Source organism: Corapipo altera, unplaced genomic scaffold (genome assembly GCF_003945725.1).
Source record: "Corapipo altera isolate COAL_440 unplaced genomic scaffold, ASM394572v1 52b, whole genome shotgun sequence".
Classification (NCBI taxonomy): domain Eukaryota; kingdom Metazoa; phylum Chordata; class Aves; order Passeriformes; family Pipridae; genus Corapipo; species Corapipo altera.
This window is the reverse complement of record NW_020884922.1, coordinates 4,736,554-4,763,153: the sequence shown is the minus strand read 5'-3', so window position 1 is coordinate 4,763,153 and position 26,600 is coordinate 4,736,554. Positions and strand designations below refer to the sequence as shown.

Below are 26,600 nucleotides of genomic sequence, written 5' to 3'. Positions count from 1 at the left end.
TCTCAAGGGAAAGGGAGAATGAATCAATAAGGATATCAACAGCAACTGCTCCTTACCGTCCATTCCTGGTGCCATCAATCCACCCAAGATGGGTTACTGAGATTCTTCCTGCACGGCCTTGTTTGCAAAAGGAAGTGTGCTACAAGGGTGGGTCACCCTTCCCACTTGGCAGGAAGTAGGGGATTTCAAGCATGGGGGGCCACAATCAGATGTGCAATATGATGAGACCCCCTGCCAGCAAAATTACCCCACCCATCCACAGTCTGTCCTAAGTACCACAAACACGGGGGATATTACCAGAGAGTAGAGAGCTCTCCTTCCACAGGAGGAAGCCTGGCATGGACTATTATATGTGCCTCATCTATCTCCATTCAAAACCACATTACTTCATCTCTTGATTTATTATCACGGTGGCAGGAATACATCAAAATGTACAGCAAGGGAGTTGGGAGTGATCCTTGACTGCCCATAGGATACCTCCAGGAAACCTGGCCTCAGGATCTACAGACATATGCATCAGAAGGGATTACATTCTGGATTTATAATCCATTTTAGCTTTTTATCCTTTTAAACTTCTCCGGAGATGGGGAACTTCAATAAATTCTGATTCAATACATAAGCCAGTAACTTGTAATGTGGAACTACTGAAATTCTGGAGTTCTGCACAGCTGCCAAGTTCTTTTCCCTGAGTCAGCAATCACATACTCCTGAGTGCAGGAACAGCAACACTGGGAAAGGCATTAGATGCCAATTTCTTCAGAATACAAGATCCTTTTAAGTTCAGGTCTAGCACTAGTCCTGATTAATATGTCAGGATCAGTTACCTACCTTTTATTTTTATTTTTTTTTAATAGCTTTAAGCCTATAAAACCTCTGGCTTACCACAGGCAAGGAAGATGACCATGAATATTTTCCTTCCATATTTGTATTTTAAGCTGGCAGGGACACTCAACAGGCAATGACACTGTAAAATTACCCCTACATAACACAAAACTATTTTCTTGCCAGTCTCATTTGGAAGGAAATACTGTGTTTCTATGAAGATAACCATGAATGATGGCCATTTATAAAACAATTCCAAATACCAACTATTGATCTGCTTGGAAAACCAAACTAGCAACACCTGTTTAATCTCAGATTATAGGCACTGCTGCCTGGAACTCCAAATATTTGATCTACCCAGTCAAAGTTCACTTTGCATTTTGTGGCTTGGCTCAGATATTTCAGTCTGCACTGTACCATGCCTGGTGCCTTCTAAGGAAAAATAATGTACTAGTATCACTTGTTTCCCCTCTTCCAGTGATTAAAAACCTGTGGTTTGTCCTTCCCTGGTCTGTGTGATGATGTTGACTGGTCCCCAGACCATTTCTTGCAATGTCACCACTGAGTACATAATTCCCGACTGTAAATAGAAACTGTATCATTTTGGGAAGTGGTGATAGAGCCAAAGACACTAACCATATTGATTTTTGTTGTGTTTATCTGTCTGTTTATATCTCTGCAAATCCCTGGTGATTCTGATATCACTTTATAACAGTGCATTTTTCCTGTTTTCCACTGAATTAAATGTCAGCGGATGACAGCTTAGTCTTTGTTGTTGCCATTCAGTAATTTAACTGCACTAAACAGGGAACAGCATCTGATTGCAGAATCTTTTTGCACCGGCTCTGTGTTATTTTAACTTCTTTTTCTGCTGTCTTACTAGGTTGAAGATCAAAAGCATAAATGGTAAACCTGTTACCAGCCTGTATTTCAGTGTTAACCACTTAAACTGTGATTCAGCAACTTTGCAAAGCTGATAAGTAAAACTTATATAAGAATCACAAAATTGACACACATGGTTAACTGCTCAGATTTAAGGTTTTTTGATAAGATTACCTCAGGAAAATATGAATAAACAGTCTAGCATCTTATGCAGAATCACGGAATCATAGAAATATTTAGTTTGGAAAAGAGATTTAAGATTGAATCTACCATTCCTGCCAATGTAAACAAATCTCTGCCTATTTTCTTGTACAAGAACAATTTTTTTTATCCTGTGCCACCACCTCTTCTGTTTAATTTGCTCTATACTTTTGATGCATAAAAACAGCCATGGAGCTGGTTCAGCATCCCTGTTCACTTCAAACCTCAATATCATAGTTCTGCTCTTTTCTGGGTTTTTTTAGTCCCTACATCCATTTATATTGTATTTCCTGACACCCTTTAGGAATACATTCATAAATACTAGGAGAGCCATAACACCTTAAAATAGGAGTTACGGTACCTCTAGTGGTCTTTAAACCACTATTTTCTCACCATGTTCACAGGGGATGCAGACTGTTCTGCAGAACTCTCATGGGGCTCCAGGTCAGTGGATGTGCTGGTGGGGCAATAATGTCTGAGATCACCCCCAAGGGTAGACAGCAACTATATCAATGCATGCTTTAATTTGCCCTATATCAAGTCACCTTTAAAAAAAATTAATAAAAATAAGCAGAAATTGGCAGAGAAAACATATGCATTTCAGCATTGTTGACTATCCTAGCAGTTTATAAGAGCTGTTCTAGATCTTAAGTAGCTCTGAGAACTAGGCCCAATACATAAGCAAAGCAAATTTTTAGTATATATATGAAACCACAAGCCCCAAATGTTAATGTCTGCAAGTAAAACAGAAGATTCAATGGCTAAAAATGTAAATGGTTGCTAGTAAGCCACATGCCTTAAGACTTTATCAAGGCACTGTCAAATCAGAGAAAATCACGTATGCATGAAGTTGTCACCCGTCACCTTGGATATTCATTTTTATTTATTGGAGCTTCATCTGTTGTGCAATGAGTGACTCAGGCTGCTTCAGGATCCAGCATCTTTCACAGTAATGGGTTCACTAAAGCTGTAGCACTGCTCTTGGCTTCTGCTCAGCAGTTGGCCTGAGGTTACAAACTGTACTGTTTATTGAGCCTCATTAAAACCACTGTCATGTGGAATCAGCTTAGCTTGGCCTTAAGAAAATATAGAACTGCCTAAATGTGCAATTCCTTTTGAAGTCAGAATGCTAAGTTTGTACCATATTCCAGTGATTCTAATAATGATTCTGATTGCATTCTATGAGCCCTAAATGGTCACATGAGTTTGTTGTTTTAAAACCTGACTCCACAAAAGTAATAATTATACTAAAATAATTTGAAGTCAACTTGCAATTAATGTTGCAACACAATATTTGTCTAAGTAACAAAACTCAAATCCTTATCATGCAGGAGTTGTAAATGCATAGTATGTGTCCAATACCTTTGGCAAGAAACCAAGGGAGTATTTTAAATTTCATATTCAATGTTCAATTCATCTAGGCTGGCCCTGAATATTTATTGAACTGTTATCTCACATACTATAAAGCAGTGAGGAAGTGGGTTCTGCATGAGTGCTATTAAATATCCTCAATGTGCCATTACAACTGGTAGCCTTTTTGTAGAACAAGACCTTAGCAGCTTGCAATATATTGTACAGTAATTAATAGAACAAGCCTGTGATATATTATCATAGTGTTCCTGCTCCAGAAGTGGGGCTGGCTTCTGGGAGATACCAAGGAAAAAAAAGCTTCCCCTAATATGTTTGTTCATTCCCTTAAAATTATTTTATTGTCCATACAGAAAGTAGTCTTAGAAAATGAGCATGAAAGAAAGGGGTATTTAAGCAACCATTATTAAGATCGAACATGGGTTACAGTTTTAAAGTGGCCGAGGAACAGATTTAATAATCCTTTCCAAGCCTTTTCGCTATCATAAATTGTGATAAAAAACACAACAGAAAGAATGAAGTCAAGCTAAAATAATAAGATAATTCCTAACACTAACATCAATTAATAAAGAAATCATGAAGACATTGAACTTGTTTCTCCTAACATCAGCAGCAAAATCTCAGTGATTTTGCAAGATGATATCCAATGCAGGAAAATTAAGAGCTCTCGTATCAAACTAGATGCTGCTGTAATTTTCTCTGGGAATTAGGCTTTTTTTTCTCAAGTTATTCCTATTATAAACAAAATTTAAAAGAACTTTCACCTACACAGAGAACAGAATTTCCTCTCCTGTGTTACCCAAAACGATTCAGAGCTCGGACTTAGCATTAAGCTCATGTAACTTATAAATGAGGTCCTCATCTCATGACCAGAAAGCCCACTGTTAACTCACTGGGTGATGCATGTGCAGGGAGGGTGGGAACCAGAAACAGGAATAAAGATATATTTGGTATCCTCAGGGTATAACCACTGAGAAGTGTTACCATATTCCCATGGACCAAAATTACTTCCATAGCTTGTCAATCCATCTTCTTCACATTCTTTCTTTGAACTCTCTTCAGTTTATCAGTTTTCACAGTCTTTCCTGTACCTTACAAGGGATTACTCTACACTACTAAATTTATATAGAAAGAAGACTGTCCATCAGAAAAAAAAAATCAGACATACGAATTTCATCCTGCATATAGAATACTTGATTGCTTCTACTTTTTTTTTACTATTTTAAGTTCAGCCATAAAATGGGAGGAACACTGTAGAACTTCTCTGCTAGCTGGCTTACAGGGGAAAATGTAGTGGTTTCTTTCTCCTTTTATTCTGAGTTACACTTCTTTTATTACACAGTGAATTTCAGACTTGATAGTGCATCAGGAATTAGCTTCTTCCAATGTGACATTATCTTTAAATTTAAGCTAGGAATTTTCTGACTGCTTAAATTTAGTGCCATTATAGTTCTTAGCTGTAAATCATACTCTCAAGTAATCACTGTTTGCAAGCAAGAAATAATCAGATCAATTCAAGTATCCTTTCTCCAGCTGAAAATCAGAAACTAGAGGAAGAAGTGAGTCCAGCATGGCTTAGTGTCTTCCACTAACCCATCAGGCCAAAAAGAACTGTAAGAAAATAAATGTAACACTCTTCAACATAATATTTGATATAATGATATCAATCTTGTCTTTTTTCTTTTCCTGTTTGAAAAGTTATGCAAATTTCTTTTCAACTCTCTATCACTATGATCATTTCAAGTGAACAGTAATCTGATAGTCTGCTTTATAGCCTCTTTGGAATATTCTTAAAAGTTTAGGCTCTCTTTTTTGTTGTTCTATCAAAAGCGGGTATTATTAAACTCTGAAAGAGAGTTTAAATGTCAATAATTTTTATGAAAGAAATCAAGAAAACTGGGACAATCTCAGTCTGTTTCATGGTGACATGTAAAAGCAACACATTAAAAAGAAGTGGCAAGTTTAAAAGCAAACAGATAATGGAGATGGATATGCAGGAGGCAGTAATAAAGCAATGCCTCTGCACTGAAAACCTCAGCTCTCCTATCATAAGCACAATGAAGCAAACATTCAACTATTATTTAAAGGCAAAACAAAACAATCAGGAAAAAAAAGAAAACCTTTTTTTTTTTTAGACAAAGTAGTTCTATGCCTAAATAAAAAGGTACACTCTCCTTCTGACCCAAGAGAAAGTGAAACAAAACCAGAGGCAATAATAGCAACACATCTCTTCATCTTGTGATGATACAGATATATGAATGATTTGTTTTGATTGCGGTCCGTTATTATGGCAGATGAAATGCCAGCTCATTAGACCTTCATGTAACAAGCTTTTCTTTCACTGTAGAAATAGGACGTGGATGGAGTGGTGGGATGTAACTGTGATGTCGGCAGTCTCCTCTTTGCTTGGTCATGACCTTAAAGTAACCTTGGCAGAAGACTAAGCTTTTAGAATGGTATATCACGCTATGCTCACTTTTTTCTAGTATGATTTGTGTGATTTAGCCCCATTCACATAAAGAGAATTAAAACACCATAAAAACCAGCGTAGAAAACCAGGGTAAGAACAAGGGTCGTATTATTAACAAGCAGCCAGCACCTATGAGTAGAACCCCAGGATAGCTTCCTCCAGACTACTGTCAGCCAGAAGTTTCATTCCCTGAGCAATGAGGATTTTCTAGTAATCCTCAGAAAGAACACCACCCTGTCTTCACAAAATCCTTAGTGTTTCACTACTGCTGACTAATGTGAAGGCCTTTTTGAACTCCCTAGAAATTTCGTCTCTGTGGCATCAGCTCTACAGGTTAATTAACTTTTTGTGTTAAAAAATATATGTATTTTTGGTGGGCATAAAACAATCACCTTTAAAATTCTTTTAAATTAACATACTTCCCTAGAATACAAAAAAGTAGTATGAGACTTAAATTATTTTTTCTAAGGTCATCCTTTCCCTGCTCTTCCTCTTTCTAGTGATTCAAATGAACATATCATTCTCTGTATTTCCCACCAACCTCTTCTACATGGTGAACATCAAGAACCAGCACAAGTTCATTCCCCTGTACAGATCAGGTATTTCAAATTGGCATTGAAAATGAGGCCCTATCAACCAAATACACATTAACCAGATGCACATTTTTATATATTCACAGAGCTAATCAGACAGATAGGTCTGATCAGGAAGATTAGACAGATATGTTGTTTTGAAAACCCACACACTATGTAAGAAACCTCCAAATTACAGAATCACTGTGAAGGCAATACTATACATGGAGATAGCATATATGCAAATATGTTCTAATATAACATGACAGAATCACTGATATTACACAAATTAATTATGTTTCCATATAGGAAATTAAATCTTCACTAATAGGTGACCTATATTATAATTCTATCTTCTGTTCTTAACACTATTTGTTGAAATTATACAGCCTCTCGGAATAGAATCATAGAATAATTTGGGTTGGAAGGATCTTAAAGATTATCTAGTTCTAAATGCCCTGCCATGGGCAGGGACAGCAGGTTGTTTAAAGCCCCATCCAACCATTTCCAGGGATGGGGCATCCACAACTTCTCTGGGCAACCTGTGTCAGTGTCTCACCATCCTCACAGTAAGGAATTTCTTCTAATACCTAATCTAAATGCACTCTCAGTTTAAAGCCATTCCTTCTTATCCTATCACTATAGGCCCTTGTGAAAAGTCCCTCTCCACCTTTCTCATAGGACCCCTTTAGATACTGGAAGGTGCTATATGGTCTCCTCAGGGCCTTCTCTTCTCCAGGCTGAACAGCCCAAACTCTCTCAGCCTGTCTTCACATGAGAGGTGCTCCAGATCTCTGATTCTTCTTGGTGTCCCTCATCTGGACTCACTCCAACAGTTTCACATCCTTCTTATGTTGGGGCCCCCAGGGCTGGATGCAGCACTCCAGGTAGGGTCAAGACAGCATAGCAGAGCAACAGAATCCCCTCCCTGGACCTGCTGGCCATGCTGCTTTTGAGGAAGGCCCGGATACAGCTGGCTTTCCGGGATGTAAATGCAGCCTTGCAGTAGAGAAAGCAGCATTGAAATGCTTCTAATGAAATAACTGATTATATTTTTGGCCTGTTTTCAAATCAGCTCATTCGCACTGGATTTTTGTTCCATTTGACCCAAAATACCACTTACTTTGAACCATAAAACAGTGTAAATTTGACTTAAATGCATAAATGGCTATAGATGGGAGACCAATTTAAGAACAGGAGAAACCTAAGAGGAAGATTAATCTCATGCTAGTATAAAAACCAGATACAGTTTTGAGAATATACATTTTAAGTTTCACTCCAGGAAAAAAACATTCTCACTGAATCAAAGACAAGCATTATCTAGCTACTATGTTAGAAAATTACTCAAAATGTCAGAGGAAATGGATTCAGAAGCAGAGGTTAAGAAGAGATCATTTTAGAGAGCCTTATCCTTCCAGGGGCTAAGCAACTCTGGATGCTCCTTAACTCCTGCTTTTACCAGATAATACAATATGACGAAACACCTACCAGGAACTTTTCTTAAGCAATGTCTCAGATACCGACTTCACAATTCAAGCCTTTGACAGTATTGAATCCACTTTTTATTGACTATAAAAAACCAAGTTCAAATGTGAATCAAGAAACTTCCTCGTAAGGCTAGTTGTAAAAACATTTTCTTCAGAATCAGCAGTATCACCCTGAGCTCCCTCCATACTCAAGAAAATCAATGCTCAGGTGCATTTATAGGCTGAAAACAACAAACATGATATGCAAAGAAACTGAAAGATGTTTTCTTTCAATTGCTCTATCACCTTTTTCACAGTGTCATAAATGTAGCAATATTAGATGTAAAACTGAAAAACAGAAAATGTATCAGAAAAATATAGCCCAAGAGAATCACATACAAAGAGCATTAGTCTAACTGCACAACGACAGTCACGCCAGAGGAGTTCTGTTACAGGACTTTTTTCTGTTCCTCTATCGATGGGGTTTGTGTTGCAGTGATATCACATGATACCAAGGTAATGATGGTATTTCTAGGACAACCTTTACTAAGGAGGAGATACTAAGAAGGGGTTGAGAATTGTCTAAATGGAGCAGTTTCTTTTAAATAAGAGATCAACCAAATATCAACTGAACTGGTAAAGATTTACAGATTAATTCTCAATAGAGAAAACTTTTTGATGTTCAAGAGGTCAGAGCTCCTGGGCTACAAGGAACATAGACTCATAGAATCACAGAAAGTTTGGGTTGGAAGGGACCTTTAAAGTTCGTCTAGTCCAACCTTGCCATGGTCAGGGACATCTTCAACTAGATTAGGTTGCTCAAAGCCCTGTTCCACCTGGCCTTGGACACTTCTAGGGATGGGGCAGCCACAATTTTCTGGGCAACCTGTTTCAGTGCTCATCAGCCTTAACATAAAAAATTTCTTCCTTATATCCAATCTAAAGTCTTTCAGTTTAAAACTGTTGCCCCTTGTCCTGTTGCCCCAGGTTCCTGTTAAAAACTCTCTCTCCATCTTTCTTATAGGCCCTCATTATATATTGAAAGGCAACTATAAAATCTCCCCAGAGCCTTTTCTTCTCCAGGCTGAACAACACCAACTCTCTCAGTCTGTCCTCACAGAATAGGTGCTCCAGCCATCTGACCATTTTAGTGACCCTCCTCTGGACACACTCTAACATATCCATTTCTTGCACTGGGGACCTCTTGTACCATGGTACCTCGTGCCTTAAAAAAACTGGAGAATTAGCTACTGAAACTTTGAAGATCTACACTTCCCTTTAGTATACTAACTGCTGCCTCCTTTCCTAAAGGAAAAAAATAATCTTACTTTTCCCTCTTTTTAAAAAACCATATTGTTTCTGTGAAGGAAGAGGGGAATAAGGGGAGACAGTTTCAATGTTTCAAAACAATTTTTTTGAACCTCCATACTTTGGATGTTACCTCAAAAAGAATGAAAAACATAAGGTGATTTTAGAAGGCATTTGTGTTCTTAAAAATACCCCCAAAACCCCCAAAACAATACTAGGAGAGGCAAACAATACTAAGAGAGCACCTCCTGAAAATGTTTGGGGCCCTAAGTATGACTCAGAGCATAAGATGCACTAGAGTAAAGTGGATTTAGGCAGCCTTCCCTCTCTACTTTTCTTCCTTCTGTGATCACCCTCATTCTGCAGTACACTATTCAGGTTTTCCTTTTTCTGTTTTTGCTTCAATTTTATTTTTTACATTTAAATACGTCAGAAGCAACTAAAACTTATTATTATGATGTAAGACACCTGGAATGTTTTCCCTATATTTTAAGAAGTGCAATTTCTGATGTGCTATGTCTTTCCTTCATTTATAATCCTTAATCTATTCATTTTTCTAGAGCCATCAAAATATTTATACATATATAACTTCTCTGTCCCTTATTTTCATTCACTTTCCACTCCTTTCACCTCTCTTTTCTCTGTCTCCTCCTTCCTTTATTCATTTAGTCTTCTTCTTGGTCTTCATTTATTTACCATAACTTGCACAGAGAGAGAAAAAAAAGAAAGCAGAGTATTTAAAATAAGCTAGTTGTGTTCAGAAAGAAGTAATAATAGAAAATTTTATGGCCATTTCATGGAAAACAGACTGGGAAGTAATCAGCATCTGCTGAAGTGTAAGAGGTATAAAATGAAGCTCTGGCCGAACGATGCCCTTTTTTAGTGAAGAACCCCCAGAATGGACATGGCTAACAGTGCCCATTTTAAGGATCCTCATGCCAGCAAGGCATGTCATACACATTACAAGAAACATGTCATTATTTTTATCTCATAGACCATGGTCTTTAGAGGCAAAAGACTCTGCACAAGCACAGTGAGAGACAGAAATCTGAGCCAGATACTAGATTCTAGTATGTTTACTAAATACGTAATTTAAAGGAGGATATTAGATGCCTCTTTCTCCACTATCTACCAAACATTTTTAAAAATTTATTGGGTAAAACTACCTGGCCTGAAGAGCACATTAGCTGTGAACATATCATAAATCCAGATTTTTAGCACCACGGAAAGCTGCCCTTCCTACCTTAATGCAAAAATTGAAGGACATTATTTTACTCTTGAATGCATCAATGTAGTTTCTGTTGAAGCTAATGGACTACTCACAGTAGTAACTACTGCTCTTCGTAATTAATAGCTGTGGTCACTGGGGACTTTAGAGAAGACTCTACATTTATGTAACGCCCCATATATTTCATGATAAGTGCCATACTTTGTAGCACTCTCAGGGATTGTCCATGGCCTGGGCGGGATGACAGGGCTTCGGGCAGAACATTTACCTCCTCTCTACTTTGACACCTACCTGCAAAACAGAGCAGGTTACTCTGTGGAAGCTGAGAATGTATACTTATTGCACCTATGATTTTCAATTCCTGAATTCTACAGATCGTCTTTCTGAAGCCATATGTCATCTCTACTTCTTTACATCCAAAGCATACTCACAGAGGGCACCTCCCACCTCTTTGCTTTCCTATTTACTGAAGTAAACATTTCATTATGATTATGTGTAGAAAAAAAGGACAGGGTGTTAGGTTTATAAAATGGCATTACGAATATAACTACATTCCAGGAGGAAAGAATACACAAACACTGCACTGCACAAATACTAGAATACACAAAATTTAACAAAGTTACCAAATATTTGACAGTAGGAATGAGATTTTTTTAACGAACCATCCACATAATACAATTTCTTATTTTTCTTATATCCCCATATTACTGCATTCACTAAAATGAAATGTTTTAAAATTAAAATGGCCTCAGCTCCTCCACTCCCTCAGAAGACATATATAGAGATCCCACTGGGGAGGGAACAGCAATGCCCAAAACCAAGTGGCAGCAGACCCAATTCTGATCTCACCTCAGCGGTGATGACCCACCAGGTTCAACTGATGATGCCTCACATACAATGATGTAAGGGTACAGAGATTTCTCAGAAGGAAGGGAAAGATATTACTGCAAATACATGACTGAAATTTTTGGAGATTCAGGAGGCTGTAATCTTCCTGTAAGTCACAGGCCATCTGCCTTTACATACACAAATCTGAAAGATTTTCTTAAAGAAGTTACAGCATATAATTAAACCTTTTTACAGACGTTACAAGGAAAGCCAGTTGATCTCATCACTACCCTAATGCGTCAAAACACGATTTCACTTGGTGATTCCCAGCTGACCCCTTCTGCTTACAAGCGGGACCATCTAAGAAATCCTTAATCAAAACACTAACTGAAAATATGTTCTATCCACTAGTCAAGGTCAATTTTTTCCTTATGAAACACATACAAGACAGTCAAAAGGACAATTTACTTAAGTCAATAAGTAGTAATACCTACAATGATTTACTGCAATAGTAGAATAACATATACATTTGAGGGAAGAGTATCTACACATCTAGGTTACAAAGCTCTTTAAAAAAGAGCCAGAGCAGCATTCAGTTCCCTTTGGTTGCAGTGAATAGTTTGAAGGTTGAAATTACATTCTCTGTTGATTACTGGGAGACAGGCATAGGGACAGACTATTGAAAAATTTCACAGTGTCCTTTTGGCTGCCTTCCAGTCCCATCTCCAAGTGGCTGCTATTCTATTTAATGTAACTGGAGTCTACCCTTAGGATGAATATCTTTCTTCCTGACAGTTTTTGTTCTTTTTCAAGGCAGGGGAACAGCCACAGACCAACAAAGACTGCCTCTCCTCAAGCCTCTGCTGAAGGGCTGGGAAACAGAACAAACAACATGGCCAAAATGCCACTGCACGACTGTCTTGCAAACGAGTTTCTCTACAATTTCACTGAAAATGCAAAGGGTTTAGCAGCTGAGGTTAGGATAATCCCAGAAACAGAAATGCTTTTCAATTGAAAAGATTTTAAAAAAGCAATGTATCTTGAGGAAAATCTGTTTCATAGCTGCAATACATGGTGACCAGTCATAAAGAGATACTGTCTTGTTAAACGATTGTAAGCTATAGCTGATTCTTGTAGTAACAATGTGGGCATTTTTAATACAGACACGGGCTAAACTGGCTGTCTGGTTGCACACTTTTAATCAGGGATTCTGTAATTAAACCCAACCTGCTTAAAGAGTCTTCAAAACCTTCACCCAAAAAAGGTTAAATAAATTCTTGAAGTGGATAGTCATGGTTAATTGCTACTGTAATTATACACTGTTTGTACTGACCAGATATTAAAGCTATGGCAATACACAGGTTCAAAAGCATGTCCTGTAAAAGCAAACTCATAACAACATCAGTCTGTGTCTCATCTGGAGCATCCCTGGGGCATACACTACACATATAAGGGCATGTTACGCTATGTGATTGTTTTTCATGGCTACTGGCTCCAAAATTAGCCAAGCCCCTAACTGACCAATTTCTGCTGGTAGAGTTACAAGTTTCCCTGACCATCAGGCTTCGCCAATTACCAATGCTCCTCATGGACCTTCTTCCCGCTCTGCACTGCAGATGTTTGTGCAGCACAGAGGCTCTGAGGCACACAATAAATTGGCACCTTCTGCTTGTTATATCTGCAAGAAGCAAAACACTAAGTAGTTTAGCAGACATTTATGCTCCCCAAAATAGCCAGGACTGACTCACATTTACCCTGACTCACGTAAGTTATCACAATCACATTACTTTCAGCAAAAACATCAGTTAAAAAGAATTTGTGTCAGGGCCACAAGCAAAGAACTATTCCATTACAGCATGCCTGTGCCAGGAAGTTGTGCACATCTTCAGCAATTCCCTTAAGAAATGTCAACAGCAGCACCACAAAAAGCAAACATATTTGTTTGTCTAAATATTAAGAAGAGACTGAAAGAGTTTCTAAAATGTCAACAAGAAAACCACACTCAAACCCAGCAGGATTTCTTTTTGTTGCAAACATAAATAGTTCTTATGTTAATTTGGAGAGCAACCGATGTGGAGTCAGCATGGGTACCAGAGTGAAGCAGATATTCCTCTTCTCAGTATGCAAGGAACATATTAATCATGCAAATAGAAAGCCTTTGGAGGGAAAAATAAAGATACTATCCCTCTTTGGGATAAGAGAAGTAAACATGTAAATATCTGCTTTTAGAAAATGAGGGAAGTCTAAGGGATGGCTAATATTTGCCAGTTACTGGGTTACTGTTTTCTGTACACAGTGAAGGGTAAAGTATTTTGCACTTAACATATTGCTTATTTCTTTAACATACTGTATAACACAGTCACAAGACTCTGGTATTGACAACTGCACTAATGAACCCCACTTTCCAAACATAAAACACTCTTAAGAAACCTTCCATACTTTATAATATGCTAATCATTAATGATTCAATATTTTATTGTTCTTATTACATAATATATATAATGTCATTGTTATTTATCATTGTCTTTACTGTGTGATAATTAGCAGAGCTGTACTGGTTGCACTCTTCTTTTATTGCAAATAGGCCCATATAAAATCAGCTGGACACTCCTTGCCTCTGTCCTCTGCATCTCAAAAGCAACATTCACTTGTGTATCAGAGTGAATGGCCACAGACTCAGTTCGTTCCATCTGGAAAGGAGAGAAAGGGTGGAATGTTCAAAAGGAGGTGCCAAGCACAACCAATATCCAGTATCAACAGGCCTGGGATATACTGTTTTCATATAATTTTAGTAAGTAGGAAGTGGCTTTATCACATGGAAATAGAAACCAAGCCACAGTCAGGTACTGTCCTTTATTCAAAGCTTGTTTATTGCCCTGTAAAAAATCTGGAAGAGCCAAACACCTGCAACACTGTAGATAATCCCTTATGGTTCTCCCTCCTTGAGCTAGCAGGAGGCAAGCCCTTCTTGAGCTCCCTGTTCACTAAATCTTCTGTTAGCTACATCCTGCTCTCCACAGCCAAACTCTGTTTAGCACCATTTAAGCTAAAACTTCTCTACCACGTCCCAGCGTTCTTGGAAACTGCCAAGAGAGGACACAGGGTCTCCATCACAGGTTACATGATAAACTACTTTTATCACTGTTTTTCATCCAAGAGTCTGGGAATCAGAACATCAACTGATTCTTTTAACATTAATTAATTACCAAGGCTCCTTCAGGTTCCTTCGGGTTGTTTGTTGTTGCCTTTATAAATAAGGACAGAACTTAACAGAGTAAAAACGTGCAGTTTTGCTTCAAATATTTTAGGAATTTGTTATCTAAAAATGAAAATAAAACCACTGTTAACAACAAAATATAATTATTCTGTTACTATGAGTTTCCATGATTATCACATCTCCAATGATTTACAGATTCTTTTCTTTTTTCACTTTTTCAAACAAGCACAAGGATATTTTTCATTGCTAGAACACTTGAGCTGGAAGATGAAAGTTAGGTTAGATGCTTACTCATCAATTAGTAATTAAGATTTTGCAGGTCAAGTTCTGCCCCAGGGTCAGCTGTCAAGTTACCTTTTACTGCAGCCATGTTAAATATACACCCCCATCCACACCCTGTATTGACAATCATAGATGTAACTACTTCCATCCATGGGAGCTGAAAGGTTACTGGACATGAAGAGGACAGGGTGGGAAAAAACCTGAGCTTAGCTTTTCATCAGGACATGTTCTAATGAAAGCAGACAAGAAATCCACTCACTATCCTCACAGCTCTTAATGACTTATCCTAAGCAGGAACAAAGTCCATACCCACGACTTGTGAACAGAAGACATGATTATTAAAATAAAGGCAGTTCTATTTTTTGTTTTGGAAAACTCCTAAATTTCACTTGGAATTAAAAGTATTAAGGAAAAAAGCTATTCCAACTCAACAGGCAGCAATCACAGAGCAATGAGCTCTCCAGCTGGTACCCACATTCATGTGAAATAGTGATTTGGGAGGAAAGAAAAGCTGATAGTCATCACCCATTTCAGGGGATAGAAGGAATTCTCCCTCCCCTGCCAAACACACAGATGTTGTATCTCTTCTGGATCCTGCTGATAATATATGCTCCTGAGGCATTTTCTGTTATTATCACAGAGAGTGCAGACATGCTATGCCAGCCTTCTCTAGTATTCCCAGTCTCCTAGAAGCACCACAGGGTTCCACACACTTAATCTGCTTTACCTCTTCAAAAGTAGTTTACTTATTTTGGAAATTTAAGGGAGTGTACTTAATTCAAAGGAGGTTTCTGAGCATTCTTGCTTGTAAGGTACTTTGAAGATGAGTTATTTAATAAAGAAGACCCATGTGAAGATGATCACTTTTTTTCTCAGCTGCACCCCTCAAATCTCTAATTTCCACTAGAATGGAGGGAATAGTCTCAGGACAAAGTCTCTATTACTATTCAAGCCCATTACTATCTGTGACCATGACAAGACTTGAGGTTCCGCTGCAAAACAGCTGTCAGCTGAGACAACACAGTCCTGACACATCATAGTCTTGTTTCTAGCTTACAATCTGCTTCTGCTACTGATGAAAATATATTTTTAATATAAATGAGTGAGTCTGGTCCCTAAAGATTACAGGGGGCAGGAAGAGAGCTTCCCAGGTTCTTGACAACATTTTGAGTCTATGCATCTCTTTGTATTTCTGTTTGTGCAACAAAAAAAAAAAGCCTGACAACAGGATTAGTGATACCTGTAACATCAAGCACATCTCCTTTTGCAGAACTAGGAGCAAAATGTGAAGTTATAAGAATATTGAAAAGGCATCATAATTTTAAGGCAAGTCTTCATTTAACCATGTTTAATGTCATTATCACCCATATAACATGCTCTTCTTTCTCTTCGGAAAGAGATGCATTGGTCCCACAGGGTTCAGCCATTCTTTTTGATTTAGTAAGTATTCCTTTCAGGGCCCCAGGGAGAGCTCTGAAACATAAGGAGGAAAACAAGTTTCCTATTCAGAGAAAGAATGGCACAAAAGATGCTCTCACTTCATGAGAAACTTTTTTTAAAGCAGGACAGAAACCCAAAATGGCCCAGGAAGGGCTATCGAGTAACAGAAGGGATAGCAAAGGTGGGAGAAAGGCCTTTCATATCAAGCAATGTTGTGATAACTTTTATCCCCAATGCTGGAGATAGCAGACCCAGCATTTAAATAAATTGACTGCTACTGTACCCTGACATCAGTGTAAATGACTGATTGGTTGGGCAGCAGCATAAAGATGTAAGAGAGACTATCCACAAGGACGATAAGGAACACAATCAACAATCCTGGAGCCCATCAACATCCTGCAACAGAACAACCTCCAGCCTGAAGTCCAGTGAGTCTTACTGTGTGATGGACAGGCAGTTAGTTAAGTCTGTGCCAACGTATGTGAGGAATACATACATCTTTTTAAATATGACATTTTTACTGAGGTTTCCAGTTCACTTACTAGAGCTCAATTCAGTCAGTATGGCAACTGCATACCAAGCACCACTACATTTTGACCAGCAAGTTAGCCATATCTGCAGATTTTTAGGCAACAGCCTGAGTATTAACTCTTCAGTCAACTGAAGTTCTGGGCCAAAAAATGCTCCTGTTAAAGGAGGGCTGTCCAGAACTAGGCTTAGGCAGATTCTTCACCAAGATCACTGTATGGTTGGTATGCACTTAGTTCTGCCTTCCTGTGCAATCCACAAGTCTGGAAGACAATGGGTAATGTTATCTTCATGACTTAGACTTGATTTAAATTAAGACCTATTTAGTTTTTTTCCAGCAATTCAAAATTATAGCACATAGTTTTAGAATCACAAAACAATTTAGGTTTGAGGGGACCTTTGGCACTGATCTGCTCTGAAGTCTTGCTCAAAGCAAAGTCAACTTTCAAGATAAGATCTGACTCTTAAGTAAGGACAAGAGAAGGCCTTGTGTAGTCAACTCTTTTGCATCTCCAAGGAAGGACATGGCCAGTAGGTCAAGACAAGTCATTAGTTCCCTCAACTCAGTACCCATGAGACTGCATCAAAGTACAGGGCCCGGCACTTTGGGCTCCCCAGTGCTAGAAAGACACTGTCAAACTGGAGCCAGAAGAACTGGTTTCTCCAAACAGTAGCTCTGATTTTTCTCCAATACCAGTACTAAATAAAATCAGTATCAATTTTTGGACAATCTAGTAGAGACTGTAGCCTTTTTTTGCCATTGGAAAATATTGCTTCTTAAGGTTCTGAGGAATGATTATGTTTTGAGGCCAGAGGCATACTTGCCATTTCTGATAGTTTTTGGTTGTCCCATTTCAAATTTTTTTTTTTCTATTAAGTTTACATTCCAAACAGAGACACTGGGTTTTAAATCTGATGCTCTCAAACAAGTATACTTCTTGCCTTTCACATTGACTTTTACTCCCAAATCCTGACCAAATTTGTATGTTTAGAGCTTCCTGTATGCAGCTTTCAAGCACATAAATTCTTTAGGAAAAAAAAATGCAGAAAGAGAACATATATTTTGTTTCAGTGCCACAGTTCCCTTTCAAATATCACAGTGAAAACTCTTACCATGAATAACTAGTACATATCTCAAGGGGATTTTCATAGACATTACAGGAAACAAATCAGCTTTAACCAGTGTCCTTATGCAATAGACCACATTTTTATTAATTTCTGTACACCTTCAAACTTCTGCTTCATGGCATATGTAATTTATGTGTGACAGTGCCTGCTTCTTTCTCAACATAATAACACTCAGATTCAGAATGAAACAGCCGCGTGTACCAAATTAACATCAGTTATTATAGTTACAATAGAATCAACACAAAATACATTTTAGTTTGGAATAGTTTTTGACACCTGCTGTGTGTAGAGAACAGTACAATATTGCATCACTGAAAATACCTACAAATATAGAAAAACACCTACAAATAGAGAACAACACGGCCATGCCCGCAGAACCCTATGAGTCAGGATGGCCGAGCGGTCTAAGGCGCTGCGTTCAGGTCGCAGTCTCCCCTGGAGGCGTGGGTTCGAATCCCACTTCTGACAGCTGTTTTTCTGGGGGGCTGCGACTGAGGATTTTGGGATTGTGTACTTCAGAGAAAAGGAGGCTGAGCGATGCCCTTAATCTTTACAGCTTCCTGAGGAGGGGGAGGGGAGGTGCTGATCTCTTCCTCCTGCTGTGCAGTGGCGGGGTGTGCGGGAATGGTTCAAAGCTGTGCCGGAGGAGGCTCAGACTGGACACTAGGAAGCATATCTTTACTGATGGGTGACGAAGCGCTGGAACGGGATTCCTAGAGAGGCGGTCGATGCCCCAAGCCTGTGAGTGTTTAAGAGGCATTCGGGCAACGCACTTAACAACTCGCTTTCATTTTTTGTCAGCTCTGAATTGTCAGGCAGTTGGACTAGGTAATCACTGCAAGGTCCCTGCCAGCTGAACTATTCTATTCTATTCTATTCTAAAATTTAAAAATAGAGTCTTAAATTAAAATGGAAGATCTAACTGTTTCAGCCTAAAGCAGGGAGCAGTTCATAATGCAACCCCAAAAGGAGCAGTTCATAATGCAACCCCAAAATCTGGTAGGGTTTCCTCTTCCTCTCCACCACTAGCCCTCCATCCTTCTGCACTAGCTCTGATGCTGGATGCCAGGCCATATTCCTCACTGATGTAGCAAGAACTATAACTGCCCCAAGCTCGTCTTCTGCTGCTTTAGGGAGTGGGACCTACCTGCCAGGCAATCACCTGGAGAGTTCTGGCACTTGTTTAAGAGGCAAGAGAAGGGGAGTGAGTAGAGCAGAACATGAGAGGGAGGAGGCAGAACCTCCCTCTCTCTTCCTTTTGCTGGAGGTGAGCTGTTATTTTGGCTCCAGGTATATTCTATAACTACAGCTTCCAGATCAAAACTAGCTGCATTTTTCCTTTTTTTTTTTTTTCTTTCTTTTTCTTTTAACTTGTTCTCCTAAATACCTTGGCTCTTACTTGTTCTTGATTTGTTAAAATCTAAAAGCTTCTCAAAAGCAGATATGAATCAGTAAATGAATTAAATTTTCATGTTACATATTTAGAGTTAAATACACACTAAGTGAAATCCTGGAATACAAAGTATATGTGAAAAACAAGATCACAAACAACAGTCACAAGAACACTCTTCCCATGAATGAAGTGGAAGATTAGGATTTTTAGTGCCATAAATTGCAAATGTTAAATATCCAGTACTGCAAACACTCAGCAGACACCCGGTAATGATTTCTGAGTACACATAACACTAGATCATTATAAATTTGCAGATAAAATAAATGAATTAACAAACTATCCAGGGGAAAAAACAGATTGAGGTAGTGTTTTAATTATGTGATATTAACATAGACTCTGACAAAGTTAACTAATTCCTTCCATCTGCAAATACTACCAAACATTCCTTGAGTAAAGTTGCTTACCTACACAAAATATTTATCTACCACACCTTGTGTACAGAAGATATGTATCTGTTTTTGTCCAGAACTTTAACCCATGGAGTGGTGTTAACCCATCCATTCTTACTCGGCAAGCAGCACTACAGGCTGCAAACATATACAGGAATGTTTTCATCTCCTGAACTATTAAAACTAAATCAGTATTTAATTCCCCATTCCTGACACCAATTCTACCAGTATTGGAATTCTGAAAGCAGCACATTTGCCTGCTATGAACACACAGCAACTCTGGCATGTTTGGATCTGCCAAACATACAATAAAATCAATAGGCAGCTTCCCGAAGCAGTAATCTTGAACTCTAAGTTGCAGGTTAAAGGGCTGGCTGGTCTTCCTGTGGGATTGATTTTGGATGAAACCTGAAATCAGCATCATCAGGTCTCACAAACACAATTTACAATATTGTCTACATTATAGAGGTATCAATCCAATATTAGGGTTAGAAGTAATTTGATTTAAACTAATAGTGCAAACTCTTGCTGAAGTTTGTGGAAAAAATGTAATTGAGATAAATATCTATATATATGTATATATAGAGATACATATAAACCATTGTATGTCACAAGCAAAACAGCAACTTTGAAGTCTTGAACCTCCTTAACTTCATTTCAATTATAGTGTTAATACTGAGGTCACATAAATCACAACAGATGTACCTACAGTATTTAAGATGTTTTAAGTATCCTGAAAAACTACTAGTGAGCAGACATTCACTAAAAAATTATGCATTCAAATACCTATTCAGAATTGTAGCTTTTTTTCTACAGTCCCTTACTGACCCTACTTTAATGCCCATTGAGAGGCTTGCATGGGGGGCAGAGAGAGAGAGGCCCCAGGGCTCCAGGCACCATTCAGGATAAGAAAAACCCTAATTTCAGTGGGAATTCACAAGTACTTCAGTGGTCCTAGGATTTCACCCCCTGATGCAAATCTCCTACGAAACAGCCGCAACATAACAGGATGCACAGAGCTACAGGATAAAAACTCTGCAGCCAAGATCTCTTCATAGCTTGTAGTTATCAGTATTTTCCTTCTAGTAACCCATTGTAATGGGTGAATAATATATGCAGATAAATTTCATTTGGATTTTCAATATAATTACAAAATAAAACATAACAGTCTGCCAAGCCAATTCTTCCATAATCACAGACTATAATAATGGACAAAACAAAAGAGGGAGAGGAAGGGTCATATCCAAGGCCATCATAAATAACAAAGACCACAGGATTTCATCAAGAAAGACCATAGGATTTCATCAAGAAATCCCTGTATAAAGTTCAGTTCCTTGTTCTCAAGCATATCATTTATCCTGAGTTAAAGGCCTGAACAGAATAAAAAAATCTGTCAAATCCTTTGTTAATATGTTATGTAGGTTACAGTCACTTTTAAAAAAATGCACCGAATTGTGACAAAACACACATTAATTGATACTAAGAAGTTCTGTGGAGACAAGTCTCTTCCTATAAATTGGCTTTCAGAAACTTTCACAAGATGAACTGGACATAATCTACAGAGGCATTTGAGGGAAAGAAAAACAATTATTTAAAAAAAATCTGATATCAGTATGTATGCTTGGTATTTCATAATCACATGCCAATATCTGCACTCTTTCATATACAAGCTGAAGCTATTTAGTGAGGCTAGGTTCAGACTCTTCACATGAATATGTTCAGTTCTTTAGTCAATTTAAAGCCAAAATAATCATATTAGCTAGACAAGATCTTCAGACTTAAATAATTTTCATTATTAAAGGAAGCACATGATCGATTCTTTTTTGAGATTGAAAATGCATACATCTTAGCCATTGCTAGTCACAAGGATGGAGACCAAACTCTCAACATTTGCATATGCTGTGAATATTTCCTGTGAGAAAATGTCACAAGGCAAGAAGTACAGAAAAACAAGGAGCTCAGAAATTTTTTTTCTCTGTGGTATGGTGCATGAGGGAGTGCTTCTGGTAAACAAGATACAGAGAATGGCAAATATTTTCTTTTTTCTTTTTTTTTTCCTCTCTTTTTTTTTTCTTTTAAGAAAGGGACTATACACTTTTTCAAACAAACATATTTCAAGGTGCCAATACAAAGAGCAGGCAAAAGCCACAGAAAGTTGTTATGCTTTACCAAAGGTACAGTTTGCTTTCAGGAAGCCTCTACTAAATACAGCCTTTCAGGTAATAAGGAATAAGGATTCTCCTCTTCCTTGAGGCAGCTGTCACCAAAACTGTACTTGTGAGCAGAGCCCTTATTGACCAGAAGGGGAGAGAACAGAGGTAGACCCTGTGTGAAATTCCCCTGAAGGAGTTTCAGGGAAATAAATAATTTTATGGGCAACCTGGGCTTCCACCATTACTGCTGCACTGTCATACATGTGAGGATATTGCCACATAGTATTTATTCCTTCAGATAAAATTTTCTCTAGCAAACAAATGGTTATCAGAAAACCTTCCTCATCCTGGTTTTATGAATATTACCCATGAACTAAAGGAGAATACAGCATGGCAGAGACCCTCTCATATGCTCATCACAAAGCATAATAGATGCCCAAATCTGATCTTATCACTCAGCATGAGTGACTAAACGACTGAAAAGAATGGAAACTACTTTCAGTATTTCTCTCCTGACACCAATGTCACACATCACTTTGAAAAGAATTAGATGAAGTTCAGACAAGTATATGCTAAGTATGTGGACACTAAGGGAGTTCTGAGATATCTCATTAGTTCTACTACTCATTAGTGGATAGGACAATATATTTCCAACACCTTGTGGTCTTCAAAGATTCTTTTTTAGACAGAAGTAAAAGGAATAATCAGGATACCATGGCTCACCTGCTCCCTTTGTCATTGAAGAGAGCCAACACTGGCAGTTCAAAGCATGTCTGAATTTGCATTTATCTTACTGAGAAACAATCCATTACCAGTTGCTAATGATTTTTTTTGCCCTAATGAGTCTACCTTGAAAGGAATCTACCTGGAACTCCATGCTGTTCAGAGTTATTAAAACATGAAAGCTGGACTAACTCTGCTGAGGACACTGATGGTTAACTCTGATGTCGATTATATGTCAGCTTTATGAACTGGAATCAATTCAGACAATGCAAGTTGATCATTGTATTAAAGATGATGCACCCAGAAGCTGTTCTCTCACTGCAGGCGTCCTGGATCTCTACTGGCATAATCCACATTGCAGAGGGGCAGGCCCAAAGGGCAGCTCTGGCATGAGGAAACACGGGTGCTCAGAAAGTAAAAGTCACACGTAGCTGTTTCTGATAGCAGAGACACTTGTGACAACACAGGCAAAAAATCTACCTGCTGCAAGCCAAGCTTGCATCTGGATCTCCTACAGGCAGACATCATCACAATATGAGACACCTTGTTATTCTTTCTGCTGCTAGTGTTTTTCATAATGTATGCAAATTATTGGAAGAAACAGTATTTATTTGCAGGCATGCCTGTCCTGAAGCCGAAGTCTTGCTCCACTTGCAAAAGTCACATTCCCCTTTGAAAGGTAATGCTGTGTTTTTACTGTTAGACAAACCACCACCTGTTTGCTGCTAGAAATAGTCACACTTACCTCAGTGGTGATGTCACATTCATGTTTAACTGGAATTATTTTGTTTTCCTGTTCCTTCAGTGCCAGTGCTAGTGCTATGCTCTGACAGCTCCTGCTCTCCCCAACACAGCACAGTGGATGGTCCCCATTGCTGTTGCACAGCTACATAGACACCACACCAAAGCACCCAGGACCTTCAACACCTCCTCAAAGAGGAGGGCCCACAAGCCTTATATCATATAGCAGATAAGAAAACAAAACCTCATGCAAAATCTCAATGTCAGCACTCTCCCTGGGCTGCCCTGCATGGATCACACGCACAGCTGCATTGCTTTAACCTCCTCTCCTAAATAATCTCTCCTCCATAATTAGACTCACTCTCTATCTGCAGCCTAGCCCAGTATCCTCTTAACACACACAAGAACATCCATGCTGGATCAGACCAATGATCAACCTAGCTCAGCATCCTTTGGGATGGTGGCCAAGATCAGCCCTGAGTGAGAAATCAATACAGACAGTGGTAAACACCAGGACAAACAGTAGGACGAAGCTTCACTTCTTCCAGAAATTTGGGGTTCAGAGGCTTCCTACTGTAGAGGTATTTCTTTGTTTCATAGCCTGCAACAAGGTCACTGAGGCTGGGGGGGGACACCTCCAGGGATCCTCCTGCTCACAGCCAGCTCAGCTGATCTCGGGGCCACAATCAGTTGGGTTTTGATTATCGGCCAGGACAGAGACTATAAATTGTTGTGGCAACCTCTTTCAGTGTTTGACCACCTTCACATTAAAAAACGTTTTTTTCTGACATTTTCTGAACTTTTTAGCATTCAGATGGTGCTGCAAAATATTCCAGAGCCTGCCCATGCACTGCCTGAGGAGCCGAGCACAAGCCTGCTCCTCCTGCAGTTTCTCACATCTTCCTTCACTCTGCACAGGACCACTGCTCTACCTTAATGTGAAGTGGTGATCTCACAAAGGTTTTAAGACCAGTGCATTCATTACTTTTATTGGAGTACTCTGAGATGCATAATTTTTCTGGGTTCTGGATTTTCCCTATGTTGTCTATAAGGACTCCTGTCTTTTTCAGAGCAGTGGAGGCATCTAGCATTGCTCCATAATACCCAGAGAAATAAGATAATTCTGTTTAAAACTAGTTTCTCATAATAAATGCCAAAATATTTCTCATCTCCCGCACTAAAAGAAGTCAGGCAAAATCCAATGATTTGCCAAAAGGTAAATAACCTTTTAATGGCATCTTCAATTCTTGGAACTATTCTCATAAATAGCTTTTTTTCCTCGTATTATGCATCTGTTGCATTTATTTCTCCCCTTCCCATGACACTCCCCATGTGCTGTATACATCTGAAATGGCATCTTGTCAGTGAAGACTAAGACAAAAAAGGCATTGAATATCTCAACCTTCTCCATACCCCAGTTAACCAGGTCTCCCATTTCCTTCTGGAGAGGGCCCACAATTTCCCTAGTCTTCCTTTTGTCACTGATGTACCAAAGAAACATCTCTTGTCACCCTTGATGTCCCTGGCTAGATCTGATTCTACCAGGGCTTTAGTTTTCCTAACTTGACCTCTGATTGCCCAGACAGGTTTTTTCTGTACTTCTCTCAAGCTAACTCTCCTTACTTCTACACTCTGTAGGCTTCTTTTTTGAGTTTGAATTTGTCCAGGTGTGTCTTGTTCATCCATACAGGTCTCCTGACATTTTTGCCCGATTTCCTCTTTGTTGGGACGCAACTCTCCTGAGTTTGGAGGTGATCCTTGAATATCAACCAGCTTTCTTGGGCTCCTCTTCCATCCAGGACTTTATCTTCTGTACTCTACCAAGCAGGGCACCTCAAGAGAGACAAGGTCTGCTTTCCTGAAGTCTAGGGTAGTGAGATTGCCGTGCACCCTGCCTGCTACCCTAAGGATATTGAACTCCAGCATTTCATGGTCACTGGAGACAAGGCTGCCCTTGAGCTTCACATTCCCCACCAGTCTCTTCTTGTTCATGAGAACAAGGTCCAGCATAGCACCTCTCCTTATTGGCTTCTCTATCACTTGGAGAAGGAATTTATCGGGAATCCATTCCAGGAACCTCCTGGACTGCTGAGTTGCCCCTCCAACAGGTATCAGGGTGGTTGGAGTCCCTCATGAGGGCCAGGGCTTGTAAGAATGGGAGGGTGCTTCTCTCTGTCTATAGAGGACCTCATCCACTCGGTCTTCCTGCTTGGGTGGTCTATAGTAGACCCCCACTATAATGTCACCTGTCCCTGGCCTCTCTTTAATTCTGACCTATAAGCTGTTGGTTGGCTCCTCATCCATCCCCAAATGAAGTTCCATGCTCTCTAGCTGATCATGGACATAAAGGCTGATGCTCCCTCCTTGTCTCCTCTGCCTATCCTTCCTAAAAAGCCTGTATCCTTCCATTCTGACACACCAGTCATAGGAGTCTCCATGACGTTAGAAAATCAGACCTAGAATTCGGTGTTCAAAAAATAACCTTGTCCATGTTAAGAAACAAAAAAGCTTTGGAGCTTTGGGAATGGGGGAAGGTTCCATCTGATAGTACAGTTCACAGAAGAATACGCATTTAAAGTAAGATGAATAGATGGAGCTGACTTTGTCATACAGAGGAACAAAAGAGTTCACCATGACAAGGCTCAAGCCACTGGTGTTGTTCTTTCACTGTGGTTATTTAATGCAAAGAGTATCTCAGAGTTATATTAAAGGTGGAAGATCAACCAGGGACAAAGATAAGACTGTGTGGTCATCCCTAGCTGCTCACGGAGTTTGTTACAGTTTTGGACTGGCTCTTGAGAAAGCTCCATTTCTTCTGGAAAAACGTTTACTGAATAATAAGTCTGATTTCACAGAATCACAAAATATTCTAAATTGGAAGGGACCCACAAGGATCATCATCCAACCCTTACGTGAAAGGTCCATACAGGGATTGAACCCACAACCTTAGTATTATTAGCACCAGGCTTTAACCAACTGAGGGTAGAAGCCATCCTGTATTAAGGCCATAAAAAGATTACAGGGATTAAGGCAAATACAATATGACATAATGAGACCTGTACAAACAAAAGGGTTGGCCCTTTTCACTTTGGTGTAGTGCAGATAAAACAATGAATCATATATCAAACATTATGCAAAATATATCATGGACCATATCTAGTGGTAAACGAATTATCCCTGGTCCTCATAACTGCTCTTTTCATAAAGAGCCACCCCTCTAGACAGTCTCAGGAAAACTGAGTGAATTTTCTTTCTGTAACTAAAAGAACAAAGAAATAGAGCTAAAATTGCCATATGATTAGTCCAATTTCAATAGCTAGAATTTTAATAAAATATTTGCTATAAAATTATACTTGTATTAACAGTGAATTTTTGGATGTTTATAAGCTTAGAAACTGCTA

At 38.9% G+C, this 26,600-nt stretch overlaps 1 protein-coding gene and 1 non-coding gene across 5 annotated transcripts in view; one reads left to right on the top strand and one right to left on the bottom strand.

Annotated features, from left to right (window-relative positions):
• The window catches only part of OXR1 (oxidation resistance 1), a 226,608-nt gene that overhangs the window by 193,366 nt on the left and 6,642 nt on the right, over positions 1-26,600 (bottom strand). The gene's annotated exons all lie outside the window — the stretch shown is intronic.
• On the top strand, positions 18,126-18,208 carry TRNAL-CAG. The gene has a single exon. It is a non-coding gene; the product is annotated as a tRNA-Leu (tRNA).